The 19,596-nt window shown below is 41.2% G+C and overlaps 1 non-coding gene across 1 annotated transcript; it reads right to left on the reverse strand.

The window, feature by feature from the left end:
• Positions 1–12,371: 12,371 nt before the first annotated feature.
• On the reverse strand, positions 12,372–12,443 carry TRNAC-ACA. Its single transcript has one exon. It is a non-coding gene; the product is annotated as a tRNA-Cys (tRNA).
• Between the last annotated feature and the right edge of the window lie 7,153 nt (positions 12,444–19,596).

Below are 19,596 nucleotides of genomic sequence, written 5' to 3' on the forward strand. Positions count from 1 at the left end.
ACTGTTTATATTTTTGCTTATTATCTTAATACTTAATTTACAAATTTAAGAAAAGGAAAATAATATGTGATAAAATAATAAATGTGAAGATACAATTAACTATTAAAAACTAAACAAAATATTGGCAATTATAATTAGATTCAAGGGCTGACTTTTAGAGGGAAAGAGGGTTGAACATATCTTTGATAAAACTCATCAAGAAAAAGAGAATTCATAAAAGGAATATAACAATAAATACAGAAGGAATTTAAAAGTACAAGGGAATAATACTCTCAAATAAAGCTAAAAGGATTTCCATGAAGTGCCGGGGTCCAGCCCCGGTGGATCCAGGGAATTTGAAGGTAGGGACGGTGTCAGCGTCCTTGGAAAAATACATATTTAATTACAGATATATAAAGAGGTTAGCAATGGATAGTGTAGTAGGAGAATTAGTGGAGAAAAGGAGGCTGAATCCAGATGGGAATTCAGCCAGAGAAACGGGAGCAAGAAAGAAGCGACACGGGGGACTCAGTCTTTCCGGAAACGGATCCGATTTCTTTATTTTTGGAGTTTGCTTATATACCTTTTGTTACACATAGGGATGAATACAGAGTCACGCGGGGGTCAGCAGTCCTGACCTTTATCAAAATCAGGTGCTTCACATAAATGTATAAAAAAAAGGTCTTAGGGATATTACATCATCTTCTGGCCATGAGTGAGACCTGCTGACATTTTATGATCCTTTCTTTCTGATAACCAAAAAGCTTATTTTTTCCAAGGGTGTTTTTTCTTAAACCAGGCACCACCCTCCAAATAAAGTTACATTCCTATAGGGTGAGGGTGTAATGAGTTACAATCAAGAAAGGAATTTATTTAACCCAAGGTTAACATGATTAATCTTAAAGGTTAATACTTATTTCTCCTATATGCTTAAAGGTTAATACTTATTTCTCATATATGTTAGTTATATTCATTATAAAGGCAGGGAATATGGAGATTTAGCAGCAAACATCAGCCCAACAAATGAAAATCCTTTCACCAATGTTACCCTTAAGATCTATCTAGTCTTAAGATAGTGATAAAGTTACATTTTTACATGGCAAGGACATGGGGATTTATAATAAAGTACAGTGATCTATTACAAAAGAGAAAGTTCATTAACTCAAAGAGTCTAGTATTGCTAACCTTAAAAACTACTATATTTCCTTTTCTATATTCCAAATACATTGATTAATATATTCCCAGATGCCTAAGGATATGGAGGCCTGGCAGCAATCATTGACTCAACAATGAGAAAAGCCCTATGCTAATTAAGACTCTCAAAATACTCCAAAACTCTCTGTGCTGTTTATGGTTGAGAGGTAGTAAACAGTCATGTGCTTAGTGGCAGGAGTATGGATAATCCTGTCACACAAGCTAGTCTGTCAGCAGAGAGGTCTGACCTGAAACACCCTTGTCACACCCAGGGTAGGGAATTAGCAGCAATTATTGGCACAACAAATGAAAAGCCCTTCACCAATATAATTCCTAACCAACCCACTATACTAATAATTTCTAACTCCCCAAAAGAATTTGCCTTTAGTAAGTCTAAAACATCTCGTGCCTCTCAGGTTGGGAGGCTGTAAACAATCACATGTGGCCGGACGAACCTATACAGGAGGGCTAGGTAACCTTCAGAGGAATTGTAAGCTGAAACACTCTTGTCACGCCCAGGAATTTTTATTGCCTTGGAGCTGCACATTTACTCCTTCTCCTGAGAGAAACGGTTATGGGGGAGAGCATAAAACAGACTCTGGTTTTGGGGTAGATGCTCAGGAACAGGGGGTTTCCTGAGGCTTGATCACGCCTTTGCGTATGCCAAGCCTCCTTCCTCATGACCTTTGCCATGGGCAGAGTTCCTCACGCTGGCCCCGGCAATGAAGTAGACAATTTCCTTAGAAAATATATCATTCTAAAATTATTCTAAAAGAAATAGTGCTCTGAAAAATTATTAGTAATATACTTAGAAACTGAAAAGTTGTAAAATAATTATCTCCAAATAAGCCTTTGGTATCAGATCATTTTGTACTGAGTTCTTTTGTATTTTAAAGGAAAAGCCAATTTAATGTAATGTAAAGTATATCAGCATATTTTAAAAGATAAAAAATATTAATTCATTTAATGTGATGGCATTATTTTGATGCCAAAATCCAGAAATAATAGCAAAATAAAAGAGAACTAACCCTTTGTCCAGCTCCCTTATAAACACAGGGGCAGAAAAACATTCAACAGGAAATATTAATAGAATTCAAAAATACTTTAAAATAAGTATTCATCCTGACCAAGCAAGATTTATTTTTAAAAAGGAAAGGCATTGTATTATTAAGAAATTTACTAAGAGAATACAATACATAAGAGAATATGCAGTATAAGGAATATAAAACAATTATCTCAACAGAGGGTAAAAAGACATCCTGTAAACTTTCATGGCAACCATGGAAAATAGCTTTATCTATTTGTGGAACTGCAAGCGTAATGACTGACAATAAGAACACAAGTTACTTTTGGAAGATGAAAGTAGAGAGGTAAGAAGGGTTCTGTATTAACAAAATCTTGATAGCCAGAGGGTACCAGGGAAGGGCACTAAGCATAGGTGTAATCTGATTAGACTGATATTTATCAGGCTGATTCCAGCAGCAGTGCAAGAGACAGACCACAAAGAAACCAACCAGAGGAAAACAAAAAGAAAACAAAACAATTCGGTATAAGGAACTCCCATTAATGCGCGGACAGAATGCCTGCATCTGAACTGAACTAGTGGCACTGGGAATGGCATCGATAGAGACAGTAAGAGAGATACGACAGTTGGATTCGCATGATGCTGTGATTTCATGGATGTGAAAAGTAACTGAGATGGAAGAATCTGGTTTCATCTACCATTGGGTAGAAAGTGGGGGCATTCACAGGGTTGGGAAAAATCAGGGGAGCTATGGTGGCAATTGGATGCCATTTGGGGCAATGTGGCAGCTCATTGGCAGGAGGAAAAGCTTGGGGGAAGCAGACATTTATGAGGAAAAGAGAAAGAGCTTGTAAGGATTTGGGAGGGAAACTAGCAAACATACAGATGCAGGCACGGACACACAAGACTGGATCATCAAATCTGCTGCTGCCGCCAAGTCGCTTCAGTCGTGTCCGACCCTGTGCAACCCCAGCGATGATAGCCTAACAGGCTCCGCCATCTCTGGGATTCTCCAGGCAAGAACACTGGAGTGGGGTGCCCTTTCCTTCTCCAATGCATGAAAGTGAAAAGTGAAAGGAAAGTCGCTCAGTCGTGCCTGACTCTCTGCGACCCCTTGGACTGCAGCCCACCAGGCTCCTCTGTCCATGGGATTTTCCAGGCAAGAGTGCTGGAGTGGGGTGCCACTGCCTTCTCCAGGATTATCAAATCTAGCTGACACCAGTTAGTGATTTTTCCCAAGATCAGGCTTTACAAATAATCTGAAGTTTCACTCCAAGAGGAGTCACAGGGAATGCAGGGAGACACCTGTAATAGTGAAGGTATCTCCATGGTTACGTCCTTCCCATGATGCACATCAGCTCCAAGAACTCCAAATGATTTATGAAGGTTATCTCACACAGTGTGCAAAGTTTAGATTATAAACATTCCCATTTTTTTAAATCTCAAACGGCCCACTAGTTATGTGATATTTTCCAGCTAGTCATCTATCTAGATTTTAAACTTGATCCATAGCAATTGCCAATCAGGAACATCCTGTTAAAAACATTTTATAAGTAAGGATTCTCTTCTTAGTAAATATCATTAGTCTATTTGACAAGCAGTCTGCTTATCATGTTTTCATGACTCGGCAAGTTCATCCACCTTATTTCCTTCCTGAGTATCCCATCTGCCTTCCTGGTAATGGAGAAAGGATGGAAGACAGGTAAAATGCTTTAATTTTTTCTTTTTCACTGAATAGGTCAATGGAAGGTAGTATCAACAAAGGAGGCAATTTAATAGTGCCATATGTTGTTCTTTTTAATTGAATAATAATTAGATTATTGGTTCCCTTAGCAACCTCAATTTCATAGTAAAATCCAGAAAACTTACAATCTGCTATGAATTGACATAAGCAGAAAATAAGAATACTGAAATATGGATTATTTTTTTAAGTCTGTTAAAAGAATGAGAAATAGGAACATAGAAGGGAAGGCAAAATCAATAAATCTTTTAGGTGGGTCAGATGCAAGTTTAGTTATTTTATGCTAAAAAATAAGGAATCTAGTAGAGAGGAAATTAGGAAGAGACAAGAAAAGAAAGGGATCATTATTACTTTGCATAAGAGAGTCATTCAAACATACAGTGAATGAGGAAATTGCTAGAGAAAAATTCATGAGTGTCTATGTTGGAGATCATCCGTTTCACCATAAACCTTTACTAGCCTGGGCAGCAGATAATTATACTTTTTAAAATATAGTATGTGTCAAGTAGGGCAAGTTAAGACACATACTTTGATTGACTTGAGACAGCCATGACAGCCCAGTTAGAAAATATTCCCAATTGACTCCTGTGTACAGTACTGAGCTCTGCAGACCACAGTCTCCTCATCTCACATTTCCAGTGTTTTTCTGAAACGCTTCTTTGTTTAAACTGTTCCAGAGTGACAAAGGTAGAAAACTTATAATCAATGAGTGGGCTTATCTAATAAATCAGTAAATTGTACAAATCTTGACTTCAAATCAGTTCAGTTCACTCGTTCAGTCATGTCTGACTCTTTGGGACCCCACGAATCGCAGCCCACCAGGGCTCCCTGTCCATCACCAACTCCCAGAACTTGCTCAAACTCATGCCTATCATCTTGGTGATGCCATCCAACATCTCATCCTCTGTCGTCACCTTCTGCTCCCACCTTCAATCTTTCCCAGCATCAGCATCTTTTGCAATGAGTCAGTTCTTCGCATCAGGTGGCCAGAGTATTGCAGTTTCAGCTTTACCATCAATCCTTCCAATTAACACCCAGGACTGATCTCCTTCAGAATGGACTGTTTGGATTTCCTTGCAGTACAAGGGACTCTCAAGAGTCTTCTCCAACACCACAGTTCAAAAGCATCGATTCCTTGGCATTCAGCTTTCTTTATAGTCCAACTTTCACATCTATACATGACTACTGGGAAAACCATAGCTTTGACTAGACGGATCTTTGTTGGCAAAATAATGTCTCTGCTTTCTAATATGCTGTCTAGGTTTGTCACAATTTTTCTTCCAAGAAGCATATGTCTTTTAATTTCATGGCTGCAGTCACCATCTGCAGTGATTTTGGAGCCCAAGAAAATAAAATCCGCCACTGTTTCCATTTTTTCCCCCATCTATGTGCCATGAAGTGATGGGACAAGATGCCATGATCTTCGTTTTTTGAATGTTGAGTCTTAAGCCAACTTTTAAACTCTCCTCTTTCACTTTCATCAAGAGGCTCTTTAGTTTTTCTTTGCTTTCTGCCATAAGGGTGGTGTCATCTGCATATCTGAGGTTATTGATATTTCTCCCAGCAACCTTGATTTCAGCTTGTGCTTCATTCAGCCTGGCATTTCACATGATGTACTCTGCATATAAGTTAAATAAGCAGGGTGACAATATACAGCCTTGATGTACTCATTTCACAATTTGGAACCATTCCATTGTTCTGTGTGCAGTTCTAACTGCTGCTGCTTGAGTTGCACACAGATTTCTCAGGAGGCTGGTAAGGTGGTCTGGAATTCCCATCTCTTTAAGAATTTTCCACAGTTTGTGGTGATCCGCACAGTCAAAGGCTTTGGCATAGTCAATAAAGCAGAAGATGTTATTCTGGAACTCTCTTGCCTTTTTGATTATCCAACAGATATTGGCCATTTGATTTCTGGTTCCTCTGCTTTTTCTAAATCCAGCTTGAACATCTGGCAGTTCTTGGTTTACGTACTGTTGAAGCCTGGCTTGTAGATTTTTGAGCATTACTTTACTTGTGTGTGAGATGAGTGCAATCGTGCAGTAGTTTGAACATTCTTTGGCATTGCCTTTTTTGAAGATTGGAATGAAAACTGACCTTTTCCAGTCCTGTGGCTACTGCTGAATTTTCAGTATCATATTCTATTTCCAGATACTCTATTTTAGTATGAATCTGAAATTGTGGTCACCATACATGTAATGTAGAATGAGAATATATTAAGTCATATGACTCCTAATTTCACTCCATTCTATTTCTGGTAAAATGTTGAGCATTCCATAAGAAACTGAGAGACTAATTTTTCAAACAATCCAGTTAATTCTTTAAAGATAGTTTAAACTTGTATGGCATTTTTTACCATACAAATCATTCCAAACTTGAAAGGAAACACAAAAGACTCCAAATAGCCAAAGCAACCTTAAGAAAGAAAGGCGAAACAGTAAATATTCACTCTCTCTGATTTCAAACTATTCTACAAAGCTGCTGTAACCAAAACAACATCGTTCTGACACAGAAACTGACAGACAGATCAGTGGAACAGAACAGAAAGCCAAGAAATAAACCCACACACTTTTGTGAACAATTAATCCACAACAGTGGAGGCAAGAGTAAACAACAGGGAAAAGAAACTCTCTACAGTAAATGGTGTTGAGAAAACTGGACAGCAACCTGCAAAAGAATCAACCTGGCCTAATTTCTTGCATCATAAAGAAGAATAAACTCAAAATGGTTAAATACTTAAATGTGAGACCTGAACCCATAAAACTCCTTAGAAGAAAACAGGCAGTGTGCTCCCTGACATCAGTCTCGGCAGTATCTAATAGATGTGTCTCCTCAGGCAGGGAGACAAAAGTGAAAGCAACAGGTGGGACTGCATCACACTACACAGGTTTCGCACAGTGAAGGACAATATCGGCAAAATAGAAAGGCTGCTAACTGAATGGGAGAAGATATTTGCAAACAATATGCCTGATCAGGGGTTAATATCCAAAATATACAAAGAACTCATGCAATTCAGCCCCAAAATGCCACCACCAACAAAACAACCCTCTTAAAAAATGGGCAGAGGTCCTGGAGAGACATTTTTCCAGAGAACATATACAGATGGCCAGCAAGCACATGAAAAGATACTCAGTATCGGTAATCATAAGGGAAATGCAAATCAAAACCCCAATGAAATATCACTTCACACATGTCAGAATGGTTATCATCAAAAAGACAAAGAATAAGAAGTGTTAATAAGGATGTGGGAAAAGGAGACTCTTATGTATTATTGGTGGGAATGTAAATTGGTGCAGCCATTATGGAAAATTGTATGGGTATTTCTCCAAAAACTAAAAACAGAACTATCATACAATCCCACAATTCCACTTCTGGGAATTTTTCTGAAGAAAATGAAAGCATTAATTCATAAATATAAATGCACACCTATATTCACTGCAACATTGTTTACAACAGCGAAGATATGGATGGAGGCAAACTAAGCGATGATATGGATGCAAACATATACAGATATATATCTCATATATATGTGTACATGTGTGTATCATATGTATGCCTATTATATATGCATGTATATATATCTATGTATATAATGAACTATTATTCAGTCATAAGAAAGAATGAAATATTGCATTTATGACAACATAGATGGAACTAGAGGGTATTATGCTAAGTGAATAAGACAGAGAAAGACAAATACCATATAATTTCACTTATATGTGGAATCTAAGAAACAAATCAAAAAATGAACAAACAAAAGCAACAGTCATAGATGCAGAGAACAGACAGGTAGTTCCAGAGGGCAAAGAGGTCAGGGGAGGAGAGAAATAGATGAAGGAGGTCCACAGGCACGAGTTTTTGGTTAGAAAATAAATGAACCACAGGGACGACGAGCACAGAGTGGAGAATATAGTCAATATTCGTGTAGTATCTTGGCACAGAGACAGATGACAGCTAGTGCTATGGGGATCATTTTGAAATGTGCAGAAATATTGAAACATTATGTTGGGTACCAGGAACTGACATTGTTTAGCAGGTCAATTATACTTTAAAAATACACAAACTTATAGGAAAAGAGATCCAAACTGTGGTTACTAGAGGTATGGGTGGGTAGGGTGCAAATTGGGTGGGGCAGTCATAATGTATAAATTCCAGTCATAAGATAAATAGGTATCAATACTAGGAACGTAATGTACAACATGATTAAGATAATTAAAACTGCTATGCATTATAAATGAAAGTTAAGAGAGTAAACCTTGAGTTTTCATCAAGAGGAAAAAAATGATTTTTTTATTTCTCTAATGTTGTGTTGGTGTGAGATGATGGATATTCATTAAACCCATTGTGGTCATCATTTCATGATGCATGTAAGTCAAACCATTATGCCATACACCTTTAGCTTATACAGTGCTCTATGTCATTTATATCTTAATAAAACTTGGGGGAAAGTGTTAACTAGAAATGTTGTCTTACCTGTTTTGCTCTCAAAGGGGCATAGATAAAAGGGGCACATAGTAGGTACTCAGTTTGTTAATTTATTTCCTTTAAAGTAATTCCAGATTTTCTGATTTTAAATACTGAGTATTTCCTGATTTCAGTACCACAAAGTCACAATTAAGATAAATCATCTAAATTATTCAACAAAGGAATCATGTCTTTATATTCAAGAAGTTGTGTTACATACCAGCAACAACCTCTTCCACAATATGACTGATAGGGAAATGTGCCATATGTTTGGACTACCCCACTGAAGATATCATTTTATCTTCAGTATATGACTAAATGCAGTCAGAGACATTTCACCAAGTTCAAACGCTAAGGACAGAATGGAAATAATGGGAAAAGAGCAGTAAGGAAAAACCTGTGCTCTTTTACACATTTGCAAGATGCATGGTCTCTTCTGCGACATGATAAAGCACTCAGAATCTTTCCTCCATCCATACTCTGCATCTTCTCATGTAGGAATCTTCTACACCTTCCAAATGTGGTACAGGTGTGAGAGCAGAAACACATTAAAAAAAAAAAAATTGTCACACCACATCGTTTCTGAAGAATATGTACTTTCCCAGAGTTAAGCTTCTCCAGTTGCTCATCTCATGGAAGATATAAGGAATGAAAACTAACATAACAGATTTGTTTCAATGCTAATTCAGTGAAGAGAAAATCTGTCTCCTTACATGGCAAACTATGACCCTGACTTTCAAATATGCTTATGAAAAGCGGTTAGGAAACTTCTGCTCTCTATCATTCCCGGTTCTCGAACAAAAGTGATAGTCAAATGAAGTGGTTTTGGTTTTGGCTGGGTGATTTGTGTTCGCCACACATGTGGTTCAAAGATATTTGATGGGCACTGCTGGTGCATCGTCCCTAGCCAATGTCGTGCCCTGCAAAGAGCACACCTAATCTGTGAGGGAAAGAACTGCAGAGTGTTTTGTGCTTCCATTTTATTTTCATTCCTTTTTTCAAATGTGAAACATGATAGGTTATTAAAGCTGTTACATATGACCAATGATACAATTCAAACGGATTGAGAAAAAGAAATCCTGCCGTTTACTTCTATGACAAGCAGAATTTTATTCTACTACTTACTTTCTCTCTGAGCTCTATGTAAGCTGGAAATCATGACCTACATGTACACTGTAAGATGCTCCATGCTGCTAAGACATATGGCACCGCAGAACAAGAGCTTTGACAGTCGAGTTTCTTGTAGATATATGACCTTGGCCAAGTGATTTGGCCTAAGACTGCATTCCCTCATCAGTTGAACTAAGAATCTGGGCAATAATTCCAAATCTTTCTCTTGTGCAATCTAGTCAAAAGCAGATTGATGCATTTCCTGAATCTCTTAAATTCTGTACATTTTCCTCCAACTCCTTTTTTGTTCCTATTCGCAATTTATTTGTTAAATAAACAAGCTCTAAGTTTTGCTGATCATATTCCTGTAGTGTTAATATGTCCGTCTGTCTTTGTATCTCCTGGCAAATGATAGATGTGGATTTGATTAAATTCAGATTTAATTTTTTGGCAAGGATATTTTGGAGGCAGTATTACTTTCTTCTCTTTGCAGGCACATGATAAATGACCGCTTTTCTTTTTGGGACATTAGCAATTGATAAACAATGCCGAATTCATAATTTCTGTAGAGATTTCTGAGTTTGTTTATGATGAAGAGTTTCAAAATATATGTTGACACTGTAAGAACCTATTTGTGTTTAACTTTATATAATTTTCTCTTCTGTTAAATAAAAACTGTAAGTTTTTATAAACTGTAGTAAATAAGTAGAAATGTCAATTCCTGCATAATTACCTGAGAAATTCAGTCTACTAGCCTTTCCAAAAAGCCCTGAGGAATTTTTTTTTTTTTTTTTGTATTGCAAATCTGAGTGACAATTTCTACCCTCAACACTATCAGGAAGAAAGAAATCTACCAGAGGTAGCGATGGCGTTAATGGGAAGACATCCTCCTGGTTAGATTCCCCAGAAAGATTCCCCAGAGGACAGAGCGCACAGAGATAAAGCACTACTCCGGGAGATTCTTGGCCCCGGGGGCACAGGAGAAGCCTCCTGACAAGCTCTCCTCGTGGTGGCGAGAGCCAGCCGTCTGCCTGGGAGGCGCGGAGGCCGCGGGCAGCCGGAGCACGGGTCTGAAGAAGGCAGGCTTGGTCATCCTGCAAGCCCAGCGTGCAGCACGGATCTGTGCACGACTCCGCAGACTGTGCCCGCTTATCTTCTGGCTGGAGGGTATGTTAGGGACAACGGGGAAGGAGCAATTTCAGCTGGGTGTCAAAGGAAGTCTGGACGGGAAGCACTGAAATGAACAATCACAGATGGGGCGGAGAACAGCACAGGTCTCAACAGAGGACTCACAGAAAGCTCTACCAGGAGAGCCCTGATAAGGAATAGAACAGCATGCCAATCTTGTGCTCCCGGGTTTATGTGAAAAAAGTGTCTGTAACTCTGAATACATTTCATCGTAGAAAGAAAGTTTCTTACCATGATGACGTTTTCGGGTAGCCCAGAAGTTGCGGCGTTAGAGAAAGGTGCTCTCCTTTCCTCCTCTCCCTCTCCCTTTCTTCTTCCTTTCCTTCCTTTCTTCCCCTTTCTCTCTCTCTCTCTTTTTTTTTTTTTGTTTCTCTCTCTCATCAAAAGTAGGATTTCCTACTATGTCTAAATACTGACGTTTGTTCATGATTAGTCAGTTCAGTCGTGTCCAACTCTTTGCGTCCCATGGACTGTAGCCCACCAGGCTCCTCTGCCCATGGGATTCTCCAGGCAAGAAAACTGGAGTGGGTTGCCATTTCCTCCTCCAGAGGATCTTGCTGACCCAGGGATCAAACCTCGGTCAGCTGCATGGGCAGGTGGATCCTTGACCCACGGAGCCACCAATATCAATTCCTAATTATGCAATAGTGAGACACCTAGGTACTGCCCAGTATCAGGTGTAATTATATTTTCCATCCATACTTCAATGAAAATGAACTATAACATACAGGGAAACAATGCTACGACGTTGGAAAACCACTCTTGGTGAACTGCTTCTGCATGGCTATCCATAAGTGGGAAAGGGAGGTTTGATGGCAGAAAGAGAGGCTTGGAGTCTGTGGTCATGTGCTGTTTGGTTGGGCTGAGGATCAGCAGAATGAGCTGTGGAAGGGCTAAGTAAAACTAGAAAGTGTCAACTTCCTGAATCTAGGAAGCAAGAGGTAATTTCTTCTTCTTGGTTCTCAAGACTCTGGAAGTGAATGGCCGTGAAAGTGAAAGTCGCTCAGTCGTGTCTGACTCTTTGTGACCCCATGAACCATACAGCCCATGGAATTCTCCAGAAAAGAATACTGGAGTGGTAGCCTTTCTCTTCTCCAGGGATCTTTCCAACCCAGGGATCAAACCCAGGTCTCCCGCATTGCAGGCAGATTCTTTACCAGCTGAGCCAGCAGGGAAGCCCAAGAATACTGCAGTGAGTAGCCTAGCCCTTCTTCAGAAGATCTTCCTGGCCCAGGAATTGAACCAGGGTCTCTTGAATTGCAGGCAGATTCTTTCCCAGCTGAGCTGTCAGGCAATGACCATGAATCTTTGAATAAAGTCACTTGTGAAGCAATGGACCAAGGAAACCAACAAACCTTCCACAGAGCAGCATTTGGGTTCCATGTGCTACTGATAACACACGGCTGCACTCACAACTGCAACTTTAGGGTGTGATGTTTTCACTCAGGACAGAATCACACTCATTCACAAAAACTCTTGCATACCCTTCCTGATATATATGTGTATATATATATGTATATATTATATATATATATATAGAAAGTGAAAGTGAAGTCGCTCAGTCATGGCCGACTCTTTGTTACCCCATGGACTGGAGCCTACCAGGCTTCTCCGTCATGGGATTTTCCAGGCAAGAGTACTGGAGTGGGTTGCCATTTCCTTCTCCAGGAGAGCTTCCCAACCCAGGGATTGAACCTGGGTCTCCTGCATTGTAGGCAGGCGCTTTACCATCTGAGCCACCAGGGAAGCCATATTATATATATATATATAAATGTCTTCTAGTTACGTAAGAGTTGCTTTTCATCTTCCTCTTCCTTGGAGAAGTGATAGGCATCAAACTGACTGAACAATTCAATAATGATTCCTTCACTATTGGATGTTAATGGTTTTTCAGTATTTTCACTGCCCACCTCACTATATCAGACCCCTTAACAAAGTCTCAGTTAGTCTGGTTCTGTCCAGTTTCCATTCACACTTTTCTCAGTAGCTCTTACCATTTCCAATTTTCCTCTTAATCTATGGGCTTTTCTAGGTCTCTTAGGCTGATCTACTTTCTTTAAGAGCATCTCCACCTGCTCATAAGATAGAATCACGTGAATATAGGAGAATAATAGTGATGATGTATGCTACATTTGAACAAGAACAAGACATTGAATTCTTTGAGAAAAACAACTAAATTAATTTCAATGCACTCTATATGATCTTATCTAGACCTCAGGTGTAACTTAAATGTTTGTAGTCATATACACATGCCTATTTGTTAAAATAGATTCTTGTGAGTGGTGAATAAATATCTAGAAAACTTTTCCATATTATTTATATCAAATTTTCAGAGGGAGAATTCAAAGTGCAAGGGAATATCTGTCCTTCACTGAGTCAGGCACAAAATGAGCCCTTTAAGTTACCCTGAACAGCTCAGAATCAGGCCTTTTTTAGTTTAGGATGTCATAACAGTGCTCATATGTCACTGCCAAAATCCATCCACAAAGCAACATAAACCAAAAAATTGATGAGCTGCCTTTATCATGAAAAACTCAGGTTCAAAGCAGTGGGCAACTATATGATGTTCATAGCAATAAACTAGCCAGCAACTGCTACACACACTAGACTTGGGGCCGCGACACACGCTGTGAGCCTATGCTGTATTAAACCATGATACGAAGGGTTTAAGTTCCCCAAGCAATGTGGGGAAAATGGAATTACTCTTTGTCATAATCACTATAATTTTAAAGATACTTAGTCTATTGAAATAATATATGAAAACATACCTTTTAAACAGTGATTTCCGTCTAAATACACAGAGTTGCTGTTATGGGCTAATTTGTGTCTCTCCCTAACCACTAGGACCTCAGAATGTGAATGTATTTGTCGATAGGCCATTTAAAAGGGTCATTAAGTTAAAATGAGACCACCAGAGTAGGTCCTAATTCAGTCTGATTGGTGTCCTTAAAAGAACAGATGAGGACCCACAAGGAGACGCCGAGAATGTGCATGCAGAGACCAGCCATGAATCTACAGGGAGACGCCGAGGGTGTGCATGCAGAGACCAGCCCGTGAATCTACAGGGAGACGCCGAGGGTGTGCATGCAGAGAGCAGCCCATGAATCTACAGGGAGACGCCGAGGGTGTGCATGCAGAGACCAGCCCGTGAATCTACAGATAGACGCCGAGGGTGTGCATGCGGAGACCAGCCCGTGAACAGACACCATCCGGGGAGAGAGACCTAAGAGAGACCCAGTGCAGCTGGCAACTTCGCCTTGGACCCTGAGCTCCAGAATGGAGAGGAGGGAAATTTATATTGTTTAAGTGACCCAGTCTGAGACATTCATATGGCAGCCTTAGGAATACAGTTACTATTATTAGTTAAGATTAAAAGAACGACTGGAGATTCGAGTCAATCCAAGCCCTATTGCTGTTGCCAGTCACTCGGGTGCAAGCTGACTCTTTTGTGACCTCATGGACTGTAGCTCAGCTGGACCCCTCTGTCCATGGGATGGATTTTCCAGGCAAGGATACTGGAGTGGGTTGCCATTTCCTTCTCTCGGGGATCTTTCCCACTCAGGGATCGAATCCACATCTCTTATACTTCAGCAGGCAGATTTTTATCACGGACTTCCCTGGTGGCTCAGCTGGTAAAGAATCTGCCCATAATGCGGGAGACCTGGGTTCAGTCCCTGGGTTGGGAAGATTCTCCTGGAGAAGGGAAAGGCTACCCACTATAGTATTCTGGCCTGGAGAATTCCATGGACTGTATAGTCCATGGGGTCACAAAGAGTCGGACATGACTGAGTGACTAACTTTTTTACCACTGAGCCACCAGAAAAGCCCCATAAGCTCTATTAAGCCAAAACAAACGTTTAATGCAACTAGTTATACATCTAATTGTTCCAAAAGGAGAAAGTTCTCCTAGAGGAGAAACCCTGATGAGCACGATTTCTTTTATATATAATGAGGGAGAGGTCATTTCTATGGGAACCAAGTCTCTGACCATGGAGAACTTCACAGGCATGCTTGGTAGCCAGGGGCTGCATAGTCTTCAAACCCTAATCTCTTAATAGATCTTCAGATGCCAGTGCTAATTTCAACAGATTTCAGAACAGGTAATTATTTCTTCAACGAATCCCATAAAAAGGCCATGGAGGAAGTTGTTTCTAAGGTGGTAAGATCATGTTAAGCTTTAGAATGAGGCTCAGGCCATAGAGGAAGTTGTTTCTAAGGGGATAAATCATGTTAAGCTTTAGAATGAGGCCCATGATGTTTACAGCCTGCTCCTTGGTTACTGAGTCACTGAACCGTTCATCTTCCAATCAACAGGCTTTTAAGGAGGGCCTGCCCTATAACTTGATAATTAAATAGTGCCTTAAAATAACTGATGGTTCATTTTCCAAGACAGATTGGGTGATAGAAATTATATTCTCTTCCAGCATATAATAACTACTTGCAGTAATTAAAGGACGTTTGCTCTGGATGTTTGTAACACACAGTATAGGGATGAGGCAGGAGGTAGATAGCCCCGCCCCCCACCAGGGGAAAGCAATTGGAGATTCATTCCCTGGGGACTGAAGCTCCAGGACAAGACTAGCAGGACAGTTAAGAGAGGAGCTGGGCCCTGCTCCGACCACATATTCCTCATTCTTGAAGTCAGGGGACCTCCCCAACCACACATGCTCAGAAAGGCTCCTTGGAGGTCAAAGGGAGTGATGAGTGATGTTAAGCTGCCCACAAGCCTTTGCAGTAGAATCCCTCTTGGCTAAGAGATGCATGTACACACAGGGGAGGCTCCACAGACTGTGACCCAGGCACCAAAATGACTGACTAAAGGAACCCAGCAGCAGTGTCCCATAAAAGTGATTTAGACCGCCACGAGGGTGTGACTTACTATCTGGGTCTGCCTGTGTGTTCATCCACACGCACTACGCTCTTTTTCCTCTTGGTATGTTACTTGCTTCACTACTTTCTTTGTGGAAATTCTTTTGCACAAATACAAAGGGCCAGGCTGCTGTTCATGGGGTCACTAAGAGTTGGACACGACTGAGCGACTCCCCTTTCACTTTTCACTTTCATGCATTGGAGAAAGAAATGGCAATCCACTCCAGTGTTCTTGCCTGGAGAATCCCAGGGATGGGGGAGCCTGGTGGGCTGCTGTCTATGGGGTCACACAGAGTCAGACACGACTGGAGCAACTTAGCAGCAGCAGCAGCAAAGGGACTGGGCCCTTGTCACTGAGCACCAGTCTAGCGGCCAGGATCTGGCGCTCTCACTGCTGCAAAGGGCCTTGGTCTCTGGGTGGGAGCGCAGGCCCACTCTGAGCCGTCGTTGAGGCCACCCGAGGTCAGGGGAACTAGAGCAAAGGAAGAGGGTTACCTCCGAGAAAAGTCAGCCCTGGGTCCTGCTAGCAAGACCCAAGGCAGGGCTTGTCGTCAATGACTTTGGTTCTATCCATTGTCATCTTCCAAACGTGGTAGTTTCTGCTCAGAGATCTGCCTTCTCTGAGATTGCTGAGGTTCAGGGCTCTTCACCTGCAAAGGACCCTCTTTCCAAGGAACCCTAGCAAAAGGAAAAAAAGTTTGATATTTTTTTGTTGTTAATGATAGTTGGCTTTCAAAAATTATGATTTGCTATGACTGCTTGATTATTCAAAGTATTCACATTTGTATCTAATTGTGTACTTCTAATTTTGTATGTGCCAAGTAAGTATCAGACAAGGAGATCCATAGATCACAGCTATTTCACAAATGATTTACTTTCGACTCAGAGAAGGTAAAGAAGTTCTCAAGCTGAGGAAGTTTTGCCTCCTGCCCAATATTCGGCAATACCATGAGACATTTTGGGCTTCCTTGATAGCTCAGTTGGTAAAGGATCCATCTGCAGTGCAGGAGACCCCAGTTTGATTCCTGGGTCAGGAAGATCCACTGGAGAAGGGATAGGCTACACACTCCAGTATTCTTGGGCTTCCCTTGTGGCTCAGCTGGTAAAGAATCTGCCTGCGATGCAGGAGACCTGGGTTCGATCCCTGGGTTGGGAAGATCTCCTGGAGAAGGGAAAGGCTACCAACTCCAGTATTCTGGCCTGGAGAATTCAATGTGTAATCCATGGGATCATGAAGAGTCGGACACAACTGAGCGAATTTCACTTCACTTCACCGAGATATTTTTGGTTTTTATTACCAAGGGGTGTGGCTACCAGCATCTTGTGGGTAGAAGACAAGGATGCTGCATACCGTCCTAAAATGCAGAGACCAGCCTCCCACATCCAAAAATTATCCCAACCAAAAATGCCAATAGAGTCCAGCCTGAGAGACTTTAAAATAAAATGTCCACTCTTTCAAAACTGCTGCTGCTGCAGCTAAGTCGCTTCAGTCGTGTCTGACTCTGTGCGAGCCCATAGACGGCAGCCCACCAGGCTCCCCCATCCCTGGGATTCTCCAGGCAAGAACACTGGAGTGGGTTGCCATTTCCTTCCCCAATGCATGAAGTGAAAAGTGAAAGTGAAGTCACCCAGTCTGTCCGACTCTTAGCGACCCCGTGGCCTGCAGCCCAGCAGGCTCGGGTGGTAAACCAGGATCTAGAACCAAATGTATGTACAACCAAGTAGATCACAGACCACAGAGCTCGTGTGGCGTCCTCTGTGTGACTCTGAAATGGGAAGCCATGCCCCACTCCTGGGGATCTTCCCAACCAGGGATCGAACCCAGGTCTCCTGCATCACAGGTGGGTTCTTTACCAGCTGAGCCGCCAGGGAAGCCCCCATGACTCGGTTGTAACAGTCGGACTCTTCTCCATCAGCAACATCGGCTTCCGTGCTCTGATGAAAATTAGTCTCAGTCGTACAGTACCTCGGTGGTCATTGAGTTTGCCTTCTTAATGTTTTGTAATTGAAAGTAACAGATGTATGTGGAGACGCACTGGTGTGAACAGAGGATGGTGGACAAGCAAGATGGCACCAGCCCTTTTCCAGTGCTACGGGTCCCCGTGAATGGCACCATCACGCACTCAGGGATACAGGCCATGCCCCAAAAGGCATCCCTATCTTTGTCCTCTCCCCTCATATTTAATCCACGATTTCATCTCTTAGAGCCCACTGCAAGTGATCTTCCACTTGGTGCACCCAGTCCACAACCCCGTCAGAGTGAGCCTTTTGAAATATGCATCTGAATATGATATCCACCTCGGTTCTGATCCTTGCACTAACTGCTCATCCCTCCATGACCCTGGGTTAAATCACACAACAAGTGCCCACTGGTCTTAGAGTAACAGCCCAGACCCCCACAGTGGCCAGCAAGGTCCTTGTCATCACACCTGTGAGTGTCATTGCAGAATCGCCTGCTGTCTTTCTCTCTCATCCCCGGTGGTCCAGTCACTGGCTCTTTTTTTTTTCTTTGACACACGCATGTCACTTTCCACTGAAAGGCCTTGCACTATGCTTAAAACACCCTGCTTCTCTGTCCTGCCTCTTTTTTATCTAATGCATTTAAATAAATCTCTCACTCCCTTGGATAGGCCACATTCTCACATTCTATGTTTCCATAGCACAACACAGATCTCTTTGTGAACATATCACAGCTATAGTTTTAAATTTACATGTGTGATCATGTTTTAAAAATGTAATTTGCACTATAAGCTTCATGAAAGTAGGTAAGGTGCTAAGTTTTGCTTGCAAAGCAAAGTATATTGAGAGTCTATCCTCAGTGTCTCCTAGAGAACGGGCACTTAATTAACAGGCAGTTAATGAGGTTCAATAAATACTTGTCGAATGAACTAGTGCACAAATAAATGGATTAATGCTTAGCTTAATAAATGCATTGTAAAGTATTTATTGTTTAGTCATGTCCTACTCTTTGCAATTCCTTGGGCTATAGTCTATCAGACTCCACTGTCCATGGAATTTTCCACCCAAAAATACTGGAGTGGGTAGCCATTTCCTCCTCCAGGGAATCTTTCCAACCCAGGGATCAAACCTGCATCTCCTGGGCATTGTATATTCTTTACTGTCGGAGCCGCCAGAAGGTCAATTCTTTGATTAATGAATGCATTATAGTAAAAAGTTAAGTAGACTTAGGGTAAATATAATCCTTAATGCTCAGTGTAACTAAGCTCTGGATTAGGTATGATACTAGGTAAATCAGAGCCAAAAAGATCTTAGGCAACTGGAGAATCTATGGCAGGACAGTCACTGTGACTAAGACAGATCAAGAGCTAAGTGGTGAACTGAGTTTTCGTATGAAATGAAGCTTTTGATTTGCACTTTCCTGTAAACCAGTTAATGATTTTTCCAGAGTGTAACATTTGATGCTTTGAATGATCATTACTAGCAAAAATAAGAATATATGACATTAATGATGATGATACCATTGGTTTCAATGGCAGGTGGCAACATAGAACAGCTTTCTCCAAAAGACCTCGCAGGGCTACCCTGAGGTGACGTCTCACGATCCAGCAGAGGAGACAGGGCTCTGGCATCAGAGCCATGCCAGGACCCTCACCTGCTCTGCCTGGAGCCGCAGGAAGCTCTGGTTCAGGTCAGGCTGAGGCTGGCTGTCCACTCCAGGTAAGAGAACAAAAGATCCAAAACTGCAACAGCATAATGCCTCCTGCGTCTTTGTGGAATCCAAGTTCAAATTCAGGAACATGCTCCCTCTGAATAGCATGTAAAATGCAAAGCTGGATTCTAAATTTGAGGCGTCAATAGTTTGTACTTGACTTCAGGACCTTTAATGTGTCTTTTTTTTTTTTTTCAATTATAGCCGTGCATTCACCAAATTGCAGGTTATCTCAACTTTGAATGACCTTTCTCTAAATCTGTCAAATATGGTCTCTTAAAAATGTTACATTAAGAATAAAAAGTGAGCCTTTGACCTAGATGAATATGCTAATATAAATGAGATTAAAATGTTTTAGCT

The sequence above is a fragment of the Oryx dammah genome, unplaced genomic scaffold (genome assembly GCF_014754425.2).
Source record: "Oryx dammah isolate SB20612 unplaced genomic scaffold, SCBI_Odam_1.1 HiC_scaffold_7, whole genome shotgun sequence".
Classification (NCBI taxonomy): Eukaryota; Metazoa; Chordata; class Mammalia; order Artiodactyla; family Bovidae; genus Oryx; species Oryx dammah.